This window comes from Felis catus, chromosome C2, assembly GCF_018350175.1.
Source record: "Felis catus isolate Fca126 chromosome C2, F.catus_Fca126_mat1.0, whole genome shotgun sequence".
NCBI lineage: Eukaryota > Metazoa > Chordata > Mammalia > Carnivora > Felidae > Felis > Felis catus.
The window spans coordinates 39,965,651-39,980,484 of NC_058376.1; the positions used below are offsets into that span (position 1 = coordinate 39,965,651).

Consider the following 14,834-nt stretch of genomic DNA (forward strand, 5'->3'; position numbering starts at 1 on the left):
TGATGACATAATTAAACAATTTTTGTTTTAAATAAAAACTGTACACAAACAGTGGGCTGCTTCCACTTGCTTGCTGATAAAATAATTTAGAAAAATTACAGAATTTAATTACCAAAAAGTAGCAGTTGTAACAGAGAATGCTAATGGGTATGTGGTCAGTTTTTCTTTTCATTTTTACTATTAACTCAGCAAATTCTTAAAAACAATGTCAGCTATAATGAAGGAAAACTGGTGTGTTTACCGGTCTCTGTAATGTAGGGGGTTCAGTTTGCTAGTGAGGATCAAATAGAGTGCACTTATATATGTAAATGGTATATGTGATTTTGCTTAGGTATTGAACTTCTGGGAATCTCTTCTCAAGAAATACTTCAAAATAGAAGAAAACATTTATTGAATAACACGTTGGCTAATCGATTAATGAGTCCCCCCTACCCGATATTTTTTTAGTTATTTTGCCGTTATGAACTAATCAGCTTTTTTTTGTTTGTTTGTTTAAGCCTGTCTCTACTTTCTCTAAAAAAAGCACAACCAGGTTTTGGAATATTTGTTCTGAGCTTCCTTATGCGAGAGAGAGCAAATTGAATAAAGAGGAACGTCCAGCTTTTGGCAGAAAATAAGCAACATGATGCTACTGAAGTTGGAGATTCGCTGACAAGCTCCAGGGACATGGAGACATTAGACTTCCAAAAGACTAAGAAAGGGCCAGGGATCAATGAAGTGTGCATACGTTCCTGGATTGGAAGGGGGGTTGCTGCAGACTATGTTTAAATGAGACTGACTGGGAGCCACAGAAAGACCACACCCCCTCCTCAGGATTCCTACGGACTTGAGGTCTGCTGTTCTGAGGCTCAGAACCCATTACCCTCAGTTTCCCAGATTACTTATTTCCAAAGTTCTTAAAAATTCCCAAGGAAGGCTGAAAGTTCTCTGTGCCTCTTTCATAAGTGGTTAGAGTTGTTGCAACATCTTCAGTACTTGAGAAATCTTTTGCACAAAGAGGAACTGTCAGAGTCTCACTTCGTGTTTAAGAACTTGATTTTGGGGCGCCTGGGTGGCGCAGTCGGTTGAGCGTCCGACTTCAGCCAGGTCACGATCTCGCGGTCCGGAAGTTCGAGCCCCGCGTCAGGCTCTGGGCTGATGGCTCGGAGCCTGGAGCCTGTTTCCGATTCTGTGTCTCCCTCTCTCTCTGCCCCTCCCCCGTTCATGCTCTGTCTCTCTCTGTCCCAAAAATAAATAAACGTTAAAAAAAAAAATTACAAGAACTTGATTTTATAAATCCATTAAACATAATCAAATTCTCCTATTCAGTTGAAACCACATGACTAATACATCAGGTTCTCTTAAGTTTTTGGAACCTATAGAGGTATACAAACTGCACAGAAATCATCACAATATGAACTATCCTAAGATCTATTTCTAATCACAAACACATGTATGTAAACTGGCCACAAAATATTGTAAATATTATAATTACATACTTAGCTTGGCTTCCTTCAAAAGCAGAACCTGAGACAAAGGCTTGTAGGCAGGTGGTTTATCTGGAGACAATGCTGGGGAGCAAGAGGGAGGGACAAGCCAAGTGGAATAAAGAAGGAAGGAAAGCCCGTCAAGGTTGCCTTATGGAATTGGTCGTCACTGTCGGCACCTAACGCTAAGTTCCAGAGGATGTTCTTAGTTACCTTACAAATGCATTTCATAACTATTTGCCCAGGAAACAAAAGCACTCCCATCCTCCTTGGTGAAGAATGGATTCACCAGTGTTAACTCCTTCACACTTTTTCTACTTGGTGGGTGCCAAGTAGATTCTTGTGAGGACTTGGACACTAGTTTCAAACCCTGCATGGAGCAATCATCATGGAAATGTCCACAGGAACTGATGGACCTGGCGAGGTTAGAGATCACCTCTAACATTCATTTGCCGTAATCAGTTTTGGCTGAATTAATATAGTGCCATCAATTTGTTTTAATTTTTTTTGTTACATAATTTTACTTCTTTCAATGTGCCTCTCACTCTCTACTGATATCCCATGGGAACAGTTTTTCCTCTGCAGTTTAGAAGTCCTCTTTTCCATCCTTGGGGTGGCTGGCTGGCTCAGTCATTTAAGCAGCTGACTCTTGGTTTCAGCTCAGGTCATGATCTCATGGTTCGTGGATTCAAGCCCCACATTGGGCTCTGCACTGACAGTGAGGATTCTGCTTGGGGTTCTCTCTCTCCTCCTTTATTTCTGCCCCTCCCATGCTCTCTCTCTCAAAATAAATAAACAAGAGAAAAAAAAGAAGTTCTGTTTTCCATCCTCAAGTGCCATTGGACTAGAGGGAAAGGAAGATTTTCACCTTGTTTGTTCCTCATTCTGCCTTTAAGGTTATTCACCACCCACTCATCTCAAAACCTCCTCAGCTTTAAATGTCATATCATCTAACTACATCATCTACACTCCCTTTTGATTGCTCTCACCAATGGAATCTGGATTCATTGCCACTCTCTACAGCATTATTCGTGACCTAATTCTTGTTGATTTCAATGTCTATTTGATTAATAATTCTAGGATACTGGTCACTTAGTTCCTTGATTTCTCCTCCATCCTACCTCCACCACTAGTGGGCATATGTTAGACTATGTTATTACTCATAATGGTGACATTTTCAATTATGTCTATGGAAATATCCAGCTTTCCATACATCATCAACTATATATATATATATATATATATATATATTTGATAACTCTGACATTATTTAAGCCCCACAAGGACTTATAACCCATTGATATCTCTACTTATTATTTTTTTTTTTAGCGTTTATTTATTTTTGGGACAGAGAGAGACACAGCATGAACGGGGGAGGGGCAGAGAGAGAGGGAAACACAGAATCGGAAGCAGGCTCCAGGCTCTGAGCCATCAGCCCAGAGCCTGATGCAGGGCTCGAACTCATGGACCGCGAGATTGTGACCTGAGCTGAAGTCGGACGCTTAACCGACTGAGCCACCCAGGGGCCCCGATATCTCTACTTCTTATTGTTGCTCTCTTGTGTTCTCATTCTCCTCATGTGAATGCACTTTCTTATCATGTATTCTGATACTCTCTGGCATACTTCTTCAACGCCCTTGCCCTTCTCTCTTAGTATGATGAAATTATATAGGTAAAGCCATTTTGCCTGTTTTGTGCATCTTCCTACAGAGAGGGAAAGGCCTCTTGAAAGGCCAGGCTAAGTGATACCTGACACCCATGATCACCAGCCTCAAGTGGGCTCTGAATGCTGCTCAAGAATCATGTATTTCCCCAATCCACTCATTCTCTCCTTCTGTTTCACATTGATTTCATGCCATTTCCTCATTCCTTAAATTTCTAACTTGTCCTCTCTCATCTTTATTCTCTGATAACTACCTGGCTTCCTATTTCACTGAGAACGCATAATCAGAAAGCTTCCAGAAGCTCCCACTACCTTCTCTCCCACTTACCTGCATATTCATCCATGTCTTCTACCTCATCTTCAATTTCGATGAGTGGTACCTCCTTTTGCATTCTAAATCCTATTAGTTTTAACCTCCCAAGGACATCTTGCCAACAGGACAGGTCCAGGTTTTATGGGGCCAGAGCTTACAAATTTTAAGGGCCCTCTTTAGGAAAAGAGTACAAAATAATTATAAAATTAGGTAAAAAATAGAATTTATTTAAAACAAAATAAATCACCATAGATTTCAAGTATAAGAAATTTGGGGGGAAATGATGTATTTTATATTATTGATAGTTTAGAAAAGTTTATTTCAACTTGAATACTGGTAATGTCATGTAACTTTGGGGATTATTGTCAATACATATAAAATATTTTAAAAATATTTCCCTACCTGAGATTTAACCCATCAAACAAACGTGTTCTTAAATATCCCATGATTAAAAATTCTTGGCACTACTTTGCCCCATTTTTTTTAACTGTAAAACTATTTGAACTCACTCTATTTCCTCCTCTCCCATTCTTTTCGAATTCACTATATTCAGCCTTAATCTCCAGTGTCACTGCTTTTGTCAGCCAGTTGAATTCAAACTCCTACCTTCTCCCTCTCCTATCTGCAACCCTTAAAAACCCTACCTGAGATCAGGTAAATTTCATATATCCAGTTACTCAGGCCAGAACTACTGGAGTCAACTCCGATTTCTCTTTGTTCTTATGCAATCATGAGAGAATCCCACAGGCTCTACCTCCTAGCACCTCCATTGCTACCATCCTGGGCTAAATCACCATCTTCTCTTGCGCAGATTAATCCAACATCCTCCTAACAGGTTGGTCCCTTCCTCATTATGGACCAACCAGTTAGGTTTCTTTTAAATTAAAAGCCAGTTTCATCCACTCTTGGTAAAGCTTCGGTAGCTTTTAATTCCACTCAGCATTAAAGGCAAAATGCTTATATGATTCAAGAAGTTCTGTGCAATCCGGACATGACCTTCCTGTCCTCATTTCCTCCACTCTTCCTTTGCTCATTCAGGCTTCCTTGCTAGTTCTTGAACATCCAGGCAGGCCCCCAAGTGGCCATTTCCTTCCAGGGCTCGAGCTCCCCAACCCCATGCTGCTGAAACTTAGCAGCCCTTTTTGAATTTACTCAAATTTTATTTCCTGTCCTGCCCCCCTGGTCGTTCTATTTTAAATTGCACTCTCTTCACATTTTCTATCATCTTTTTCTGATTTTTCCTCATAAAGTACTCACCCCTACTAACAGAGTATAGAGCAGTTACTTTGGTTCGAGTCTGTTATCCCTTGCCTTGACCTCATCCTTATTCTCCAAGAGGGCAGGGATTTGTTTTATGGCTACACTGTTAGAACACGGAAGATCGTCCAGCAGAGCAGGTACTCAAAAAAAAAATTGGGGGCTAAATGAAAAAATGAGAAAGTGACTATAGCTTTTGCTTTTCCTCATGTTTCTGATGTATCTCTCATATGCAAATATAACATATAATCGGGATATTCTTTAACAAAGGCTTTCTCATCTTTTCATTGCCATGTTTAGTTCCTTTATATTTATGGTAATTGATGTTATTTCTACCATCTTAATAGTTTTGGAAATGCTATTTTTCTACATCATATGCTTTACTCCTTTGTTTTCTGTTAGATTGCTGAATTTTCCTTATTTCCAGTTTACTTCCCTGCTGATTTAAAAATTATATGCCAGCCTTAGACTTCCAGACATTCTATTCATAGCTTAATTTGCTAGTCTAAGCAACAAAATTTTTTTAAGCCAAAGAAACTAGCTCTGAGCTCATTTACCATATTCTCGCTTGTCAGTCTCTAAAGGCAGAGGTACAAAAAGTGAAATTTTTAATTGCAACTTTTCAAATTACACAAAACTTTATACTCAAGCACATCTTGGCATAAATGGGAACTTGGAAGGTGAAGCTCTCTAATTATGTAGTTAGAGAACACTATATAATTACCTTATCATTACCTTATCACTATATAATTACCTTAGGACAATCTGACCACACAGTAGATTCACTTGAGGAACTTTTAAATAAGCAGTAATGCCTGGGCCCCATTCCAAATCAATTAATCATAAAATGTTGGGGACAGAGTCCCCAGCAAGTGCCTCATGTGATTCAACTATATAGTCAGAACCACGCATCAGTACTCTAAATCATTCGCATGCCTGAAATGGCAACACCTAGATTTTATATCCCAAATATCTCCATATTATTCTCAATGTCTATTTTATGTTTATACCAAAATTATTATCACAAATACAATTTCACAGCATTCAGGTTTTCATCCTTCATGCTATTGAAATTCTTACTCATTAGAAATTATTTTGGAATAATAAATGTTTTATATTGTAAGTATTCCCACCATGGTCAATTACAAGCTACCAACTTGCTGTCACTAAAAATTGAATTGGGAAAAGATGTGTTCAAGCAGCTTTCATGCACCTGATGGCCTGCTCCAGGACCCACTGAATATTAAGGCTATCAAACATTCATTACAGAATTATAGATCTATTACCTCATTGTATAAATGAAGAATTCGAGATGCAGAGGATTTGAGTGACTGGTTTTAGATAAAAAAAAAGCTTAGTAAAACAACAGTTTTAATTTATGTGAAAACATGTGTAAACACACATACATACACACATTAATAAATGAGGTCTCCAGGTGCCTTGGTGACTCAGTCGGTTGAACCAGGTCATGACCTCACCGCCGGTGAGTTTGAGCCCCACGTGGGGCTCTGTGCTGACAGTTCAGAGCCTGGAGCCTGCTTCCGATTCTGTGTCTCCCTCTCTCTCTGCCCCTCCCCTGCTCAAACTCTCTCTCAAAAATAAAATAAAAACATTAAAAATTTAAAAAAAAAAAAAAAACAAGGGTCTCAGTTAACCTAACACTACAGGCATACTGCAGAGATATTATTGTAGGTTCAGTTCCAGATCACAGCAATAAAGCAACTATCTCAGTAAAGCAAGCCAAATAAATTTTTTGGTTTTTCAGTTTTACACTATAGTCTATTAACTGTACAATACCATTATGTTTAAAGAACAATGTATATACCTTAATTTAAAAGTACTTTTTGCTGGGGCGCCATGATGGTTTGGTAGGTTGGGCATCTGACTTCGGCCCAGGTCATGATCTCAGGCTTGTGAGCTCCAGCCCTGCGTCGGCTCTGTGCTGACAGCTCGGAACCTGGAGCCTGCTTCAGATTCTGTGTCCCCCTCTCTCTCTGCGCCTCCCCAGCTCACACTCATTCTCTCTCTGTCAAAAATAAATAAAAACTTAAAAAAATTTTTTTGAGATTAAAAAAATTAAACAAAATAATACTTTATTGCTAAAAAATGGTAACCATCATCTGAGTTTTTAGCATGTCATAATCATTGATCACAGATCACTCTAATTAATAAAATGTTTTATTTAGGGGTGCCTGGGTGGCTCAGTCGGTTGAGTGTCTGACTTCAGCTCAGGTCATGATCTCGCAGTCCAGGAGTTTGAGCCCCACGTTGGGGTCTGCGCTGACAGCTCGGAGCCTGGAGCCTGCTTTGGATTCTGTGTCTCCCTCTCTCTCTGCCCCTCCCCTGCTCACACTCTGTCTCTGTCTCAAAAATAAATAAACATTAAAAAAAAATTTTTTTTTAATGTTTATTTTGAGAGAGTGAGAGAGAGAGTACGAGTGGGGGAAGGGTGGAGAGAGAGGGAGAAAGAGACTCCCAAGCAGGCTCTGCGTTGTCAGCACAGAGTCTGATGTGGAGCTCCATGTCATGAACCATGAGGTGATGACCCCACCCAAACCCAAGAGGGGGATGAGCCACCCAGGCACTCCTGTAATACTTTTAAAAACTGTTTTGAAATGTTGCAAGAATTACCAAATTGCGACACAAAGACACAAAGTGAGCAAATGCTGTTAGAAAAATGGCACCAAAATACTTGTTCCATGCAGGATTGCCACAAACTTTTGTGGCTTTTGTAAAAAATGCAGCATCTGTGAAGTGCAATAAAATGAGGTGTGCTTGTATTTACTGCTGATTTTTCTTCTAAGGTGTGAAGTCTCTTCATTACTCATTAAATGCTTTTACATAGTAATAAGAGGTGTTTCTGGTTTATCTATTATGATCCATTTTTTTTCCTGTCTAGACTTCTGTGACTAAATTTTGTTTTAATATTTGCTATGAAATCCTGTACTTCTCTTTTAAAAATACAGCTTGGCTATTTTTTACATATTTTTCCAGATTTACTTATATTTTTAAAATTTCCTTAACAAAATTATTGACAATTACATTTATAATTAACCAATTAAATTTTACAGCCAATTAAATTTATAACTAAAGAAAATTATTAACTTAAAAATTAAGAATTTCTATTTGTAGAATATTGATGCAAGTATTATATTGTTGGCATTATGCATGCATTTTTTTCTTTATATGCAGCATAATTGATAAGTTTTGTAGACAAATAACTTTTTCTCAGCCAATTAAGTTTTCTAGGTATAAAAACATGTGACTACAATAAACTATGCCATATATATGTACACACACACGTACACACACACACACACTTGACCCTCATTATTCACAGATTGTGCATTCGCAAATTCACTTACTGAAATTTATTTTTAATCCTCAAATCAATACTGCCAATGCTTTCATGATCATTTCAGATCATTTGTGGACATACACAAAACAGTGAAAATTTGATTCACCCTACGACACGCATGACCAGCTGAGGTCAAAGAAGGCCACACTCTTCCTTGTTTCAGCTCTTATATTGTGAACAAGTGTCCTTTTCCTAGTCAGTTTAGTACCATGTGTTCTGCATTCGTGTGCTTTTTGTTGGTGATTTGTTGTTTAAAATGGGTCCCAAGTATAGGACTGACATGCTGCCTGGTGTTCCTAAGAAGAAGGCTGTGATGTGTCTTAAGGAGGACAGAATACAAGTGTTGGGTAAAGTTTCATTCAAGCATGAACTCTCATGTTGTTGTCCTTGAGTCCAATGTTAATGAATCAACATGACACATCCATGATAAAGAAGAAAAAATTCATTGATTTGGACATGAGGCTGCTCTAGAAAGTGAAGTCACACCTGTCATGCTTGATGAAGTTATGGGAAAAATAGGAAATGGCTAAATTTGTGAATTTATGAGATGATGATATTAAAAGCAGTGTTCTGAAAGCCAAAATAATTTACAGTCATGTACCCAGAATCAGGAAAATGTTAAAACTTTCATGACTAGGTCTTTATTATAAAGAAATACTGAACATAATTACTTGTAAGAAATATATATTAAATAATGTCTTTAATAGAAACACATAAAAAACAAGGGTATGTATACATTAATTGATGAAAATATTGCGACCCAAAGTGTAAAGGACCTAACTTTGTATTTTCCTGGGGAGTAATAGCCTAATATCACTAATTCAATGTTTGTGATGACTATATAGAACTGAACTATTATTGTGCATGTGTGTGTTAAACATTATCTAAAGAAGAAACATTACCTAAAGTTTCATGACCATATAAGCAATTTGTACTATGCGTGTGTAAACACGCACATATAGATTATATACACTTGAATTTTTCATCCAAAATTTTAAGCATTTTCACATGGTATTATGAATTATTTCTCACCATTACTTTTAATGTCTACTTATGAACTATATTATGGGTAACTATACTTATGTAACCATTTTCCTAGTATTAAAAAGTTTATTTTCAAGCTTCTGCTGTTAAAAATAATATACTACTGAAATATTCATGCATTTTATTCTACAGACGGGATTATTTCTTAATGATAAATTCACAGATCCCTTTTCTACTGTCAAAATATTTCAATATTTCTTATAAAAATCTTTAAAAATTCATGTTCCCATTTTTCTCATAAATGTAAAAGTGTATAACAATCATTTTGAAACTCTTGTAAGAAACATCAGAAATATACCATTTTTGTTCTACCTTTTGGAAAAAACAGTATTCCCACTGTCTTTTTACATAATTTCATTAATTTAACTCAGGATTTAATTATTATCCAATTTTCCCTTTTTTCATTATTTTTAATTTGACATGACATGCAAATTTACAATAAATTAGGTTATCTCTGTATATTTTTGATTTAATGCTCAAAGTTAAATCCTTTTCAGTTATAATGCCCAGATAATGAGTTCCTAATTTTTATGCATTTCTCACTTTTTTAGCAAGTCTTTTTGTAATTAACCATTAAGATGATCTCTATGGTTGCATATTTAACTATTACCCCTAAATAACGTGTGACTGAGCACTCATTTTTTAATTTCTAAGTACTGTAGATATTGTTTCATTTTCTCCTATTTGATATTGCACAGATACATTTTGAAGGCAACCTGATTTTTGTTCCATTGTACATATCCTATTTACATTTTTTTAAATTGTTGTTCAAATCATTGGATCAAATTACTGGAGTTGGTTGTAGGTCAATCATATAAAAGTTGGTCCTTGAGCCATGTGGAAGTTAGAGGTGCCAACACCGCATGTAGTCAAAACTGAGCATAACTTTTGACTCCTCCAAAACTCAACTGCTAAGAGTCTACTGTTTATCAGAAGCCTTACCAATAACATAAGCAGTCAATAACACGTTTTGTATGTTATATGTATTATAGACTGTATTCTTACAATGGGGTAAGCTAGAGAAAAGAAAATGTTAAGAGAATTGTAAGGATGAAAAATACATTTAGAGCATCGTACCATATTTATAAAAAAATCCATATGTAAGTAGATCAGTACAGTTCAAATCTGTGCCGTTCAAGGGTCAACTGTATTCACATGTGTTTTCATCACATTCTAAAATTTAACTATTTAGCATTTGAAAATCATACACATATTCTTTAAAAAATAACCATATTAGTATTCCAGTTAAAAATATCTTAATTGATGAAACATTACAGGACAGTTACTTCTACATGTGTTTCCTCTCTCTGTTACAATTTCTACATTATAAACATGGATTATAATGTCCATGTTGCTTAGAAACATGGACAGAAAGAGATAATAGAAAATATTTTCAACTATTACCATAAACAATGTGATTGAAATATTTTTATATTTGTATTAATGGCATTATTTCCATTATTTCTTTGCACAGTGGCTTTTTCTCCACCAAAATGTCTTCATTGTAACTAAAATATGTTAAATAAATTCTAAGACAATATACAATATCTTAAACTTCCTTTAAGAAGCTGTTATTCAATTGCCTGATAATATTTTTTTAATTAATTTTATTTGAGTATAGTTGACACACTTACATTTGTTTCAGGTGTACAACATAGTGTTTCAACAGCTCTACATGTTACGTTATGCTTTCCACAAGTATAGCTACCATCTGAAACCACTCAATCCTATTACAATATCATTGATTAGTTGTGATGAGCACTGGGTGTTTTATGGAAGTATTCAGTCCCTATATTGTACACCTGAAACTAATATCACACTGTATATTAACTGGAATTTAAGTAAAAACTTGAAAAACAATATCTGACTGTATTTCCTCTACTGTTTCTTTCCCACTCCGTTTCACCCATTTTGCCCAACCCCGCACCCCCTTCCCTCTAGCAACCACCAGTTTGCTCTCTGTATTTATTGGTCTGAACAAGATAAGGATGTCCACTCTTGCCACTTTTATTCAACATAGTACTGGAAGCCCTACCCACAGCAATCAGATAAGAGAAAGAAGAGGCACTCAACTGATAAGGAAAAAAGGTTAATAAAAAAAAATTTTTTTTTTAATTTTTTTTCAACGTTTATTTATTTTTGGGACAGAGAGAGACAGAGCATGAACAGGTGAGGGGCAGAGAGAGAAGGAGACACAGAATCGGAAACAGGCTCCAGGCTCTGAGCCATCAGCCCAGAGCCCGACGCGGGGCTCGAACTCACAGACCGCGAGATCGTGACCTGGCTGAAGTCGGACGCTTAACCGACTGCGCCACCCAGGCGCCCCAATAAAAAAATTTTTTAATAAAAAATAAAAAAGAAGATGACATCATACTCTACATAGGAAACTCTGAAGACTGCAAGCAAAAAACTACTAGAAAAAAATGAATTCAGTAAAGCTGCAGGACACAAAATTAACATCCAGAGAAATTTCAAAAAAACTCCATTCACTATTGTATCCAAAAGAATAAAACACTTAGAAATAAACTTAACCAAGGAAAAAGAAAGACTTGTAATTTGAAACTGTAAAACACCGATGAAAAAAATTGAAGACAACACAAATGGAAAGATACTCCACGTTCATGGATTATTAAATTAATAGTTAAAATGTCCATTACCCAAAGCAATCTACAAATTTAATGCAATCCCTAGCAAAATACCAACAATATTTTTCACAGAATTAGAACGAATAATACTAAAATTTGTAGGGAACCACAAAAGACCCTAAATAACTAAAGCAATCTTGTTTTTTTAGTTTATTTATTTATTTTGAAAAAGAGTATGACTGGGAGAGGGGGAGATCAAAAAGGAGAGAGAGAACCCAACCAGGCTCTGTGCTATCAGCTCAGAGCCTGGTGTGGGGCTCAATCCCACAAACCAAACCGTGAGTTCATGACCAGGGCCAAAATCAAGAGTCGGATGCTTAATTGACTCAGCCACCCAGATGCCCCTGAAACAATCTTGAGAAACGATAACAAAGCTAGAGGTACTACAATTCTGGATTTCAAGGCACATTAGAAAGCTGTAGTAATCTAAACAGTTGCCTGATGCTATTATTAGTTATTCTTTTGTATCCGTTGGGTTCCTTGTAAAGTAGACATATTCAGCTTGCTTCATCTATATTTGAAGTTGAACTTATTAACATAAAATGCAATCCTATGGCTATGTTTATCAATTTGTATAGATGACTGTTTCAGTGAAGTTCAACGCAGACCTACAGTGTTGGCAAAACAAAATAGCTACTCATAACATTAAGTAAAATTTAACTTGTTTCTCTCAAATAACACTCAAAGCAACTTAATTTTTTTTATACAAACCCTACCAGCATCTCTTCACTCGCATCAAAATTGTAGACAGATAATGCTCATCAAAGGTGGGTGTGATCAATATGGACTAGACAGTAGTCCATTTCTTTACAGACCTTTTGAAGATGTGCTCAAGACAGTTGGTGTTTCCTTCTCATCAACTCCTCAGAGTTTGCAATTTGGCCCTCAGCCATAGTTTCCTTCAGCTTCCACTCATGCATTGTTATTGGGTTCTGCTCAGAGTGTAGTACTTTTTATGACGCCCTTTATAATTTAAGACAATGAGTAGTACTCTCTAATAAGCTATTGTTGCCATCTGTTTCCTCCACCAATTCCTGGAATATTCACCTGCCCTGATCATACATAAAATTTTCATATTAACCCCCAGTATGACAATTTTTCTAGACTTTTTGATATCCCTCTAGTACTATCTGTTGGAGCTGCTTTGCTGGCCATTTCAGTTCATGCATTTCTCCAGAATGCAACGTAAAGGTGGAGACTAAATTAGAGCAAGAAAGCACTTGTAAAAAGCCACTAAATTGGGAAAAATCCACCATGGTGGTTCTCTTCTTGGCTAAGAACATAAGCTATTACTCCATATTCTTTGTTGACAGGCAATGGGAAAAATATTTATGAACTGTAATCTTCAATGCAATTAATAACATTTTGGAGATGAACTAAACTTGAAAAATTGCAACCATATATAAGTATAATCAACTTTTAAACCCTCTACAGTAACTCCAACCTGTCTGTGCAGGGTTGTTTTCCTTTACTTTTGGCAGAAGGTAATATGTTGCCATTAGTGGTATGATGATAAATGTTTCAAAAATAGCTTCCTGGGGAGGAGGGAGGCCTGATTTGTCAATTTCTGTGGTGTAAGTACTCCAACTATGGCTGATTTCAAGCATGATCTTTTGAGAAGAGATGTCCATAATCCATTCCCAAGATCTGGAGCAAGCCAGCTCCAACACACCCATTGTTGTACTGAAATCTGTCTGAAGTTTAGTTCTATTCACAAATTATGTGACTTGGGTCAAATCTTCTCATTTCTTTATTTTCTAACTATAAAATAACATTTACCCTGAGGGATTTTTGAGAAATAGAGGTCCTATGTGCAAAGTAATGTGCATGTTAGCAAATAATAAACACTCATGGAATATTATTATTATAGTTGTCACATCCCTGCCTTACGGCTGCCATTACCCAATACCCCAGACTGGGTGGCTTAAGCAACAGACATTTATTTTCTCACAGTTCTGGAGGTTAGAAGTCCATATCATGCCATTGGGGTTAGTTTCTAGTGAGACCTCTCTTCCTGAGTTGTGGGTGATGGTCTTCTCACTGTGTCCTCACATATCTTTTCCTCTGTGCATGTGGAGAGAGAGAACTTTGTGTCTCTTCCTTTTCTTATAACAATATCAGTCCTCTCAGATTAAGCCCCACCATATGACCCCATTTAAATACCTCCTTAAATGCCCTATCACCAAATCTAGTCATATTGGTGGTTAAAGCTTCAATGTGTTAATTTTGAGGGAAAACAATTCAGTCCCTAACAATAACTGCAATTCTTTGTTTTTCCTCTCTGTACTTGCTATCTCCCGAACATGCCCATGCATTCTTTGCTTTGTTCTTGCTATTTTCCCTATCTATATGTCACATTTATAGACAAGTTCAGATTATCAAATCCCAATATATCAAAACTCATCTTAGCTAACGTTTCCTCCAGAAATACCTTCCCGATCATCCCAACAAAAATTCTCTCTCCCACATTGAGCTCTCAAGAAGCTTTTGTTATATCATTCCTATGATGCATATCTCTGACAAGTCACATGCTATATTTCATCCTTTTTGAGATGTACATTTTCCTCTACTTTAAAATCTTGAAAATACTTTGGCCAGTTTTAATAATAATGTGATATAGGAATATTCCTTCAAATACTCATTTTGCCATTGATGTCTTATATATACCCACCATTATGTGTACTTATACAAATTAAAAGTGAAATTGTATTCATGTGAATTACTCTTCACATATGAAAAATTCAATTTGGGGTCTCTTTATTCTGTATAAGATGGTTATCTGGTACATATTTTAGTTCATTCAACAACTTGCATATCAGATCCCAGCTCGTATGTACAAATCCAAAATTAGGAGAAATGATTAGCCTTCTATGTGTTGTGTGATTTTTAATTGAAAGTTAAAGAAACTTAATTCAAATGAGCTGAAGAAAAAAAGGAATTCATATTAACTAAAGTATAACATTTAAAATGGTAAAATCATAAAAAAATATGCAATAACCATGTGTCAAAGGTGGCATAAGTTCAAAAGGCATTTGAAAAGATAAATAAACAGGTGATAGATCTTTCCAATATAAATTTAAAATACTGT

The 14,834-nt window shown here is 36.3% G+C and overlaps 1 long non-coding RNA gene across 1 annotated transcript; it reads right to left on the reverse strand.

The window, feature by feature from the left end:
* Nucleotides 1-1,160: 1,160 nt before the first annotated feature.
* Nucleotides 1,161-6,692, reverse strand: LOC123379917. Its single transcript, XR_006584959.1, has 3 exons — nucleotides 6,525-6,692; nucleotides 3,458-3,616; nucleotides 1,161-1,218 (listed from the first exon to the last, which is right to left on the reverse strand). It is a non-coding gene; the product is annotated as an uncharacterized LOC123379917 (long non-coding RNA).
* Nucleotides 6,693-14,834: the final 8,142 nt, after the last annotated feature.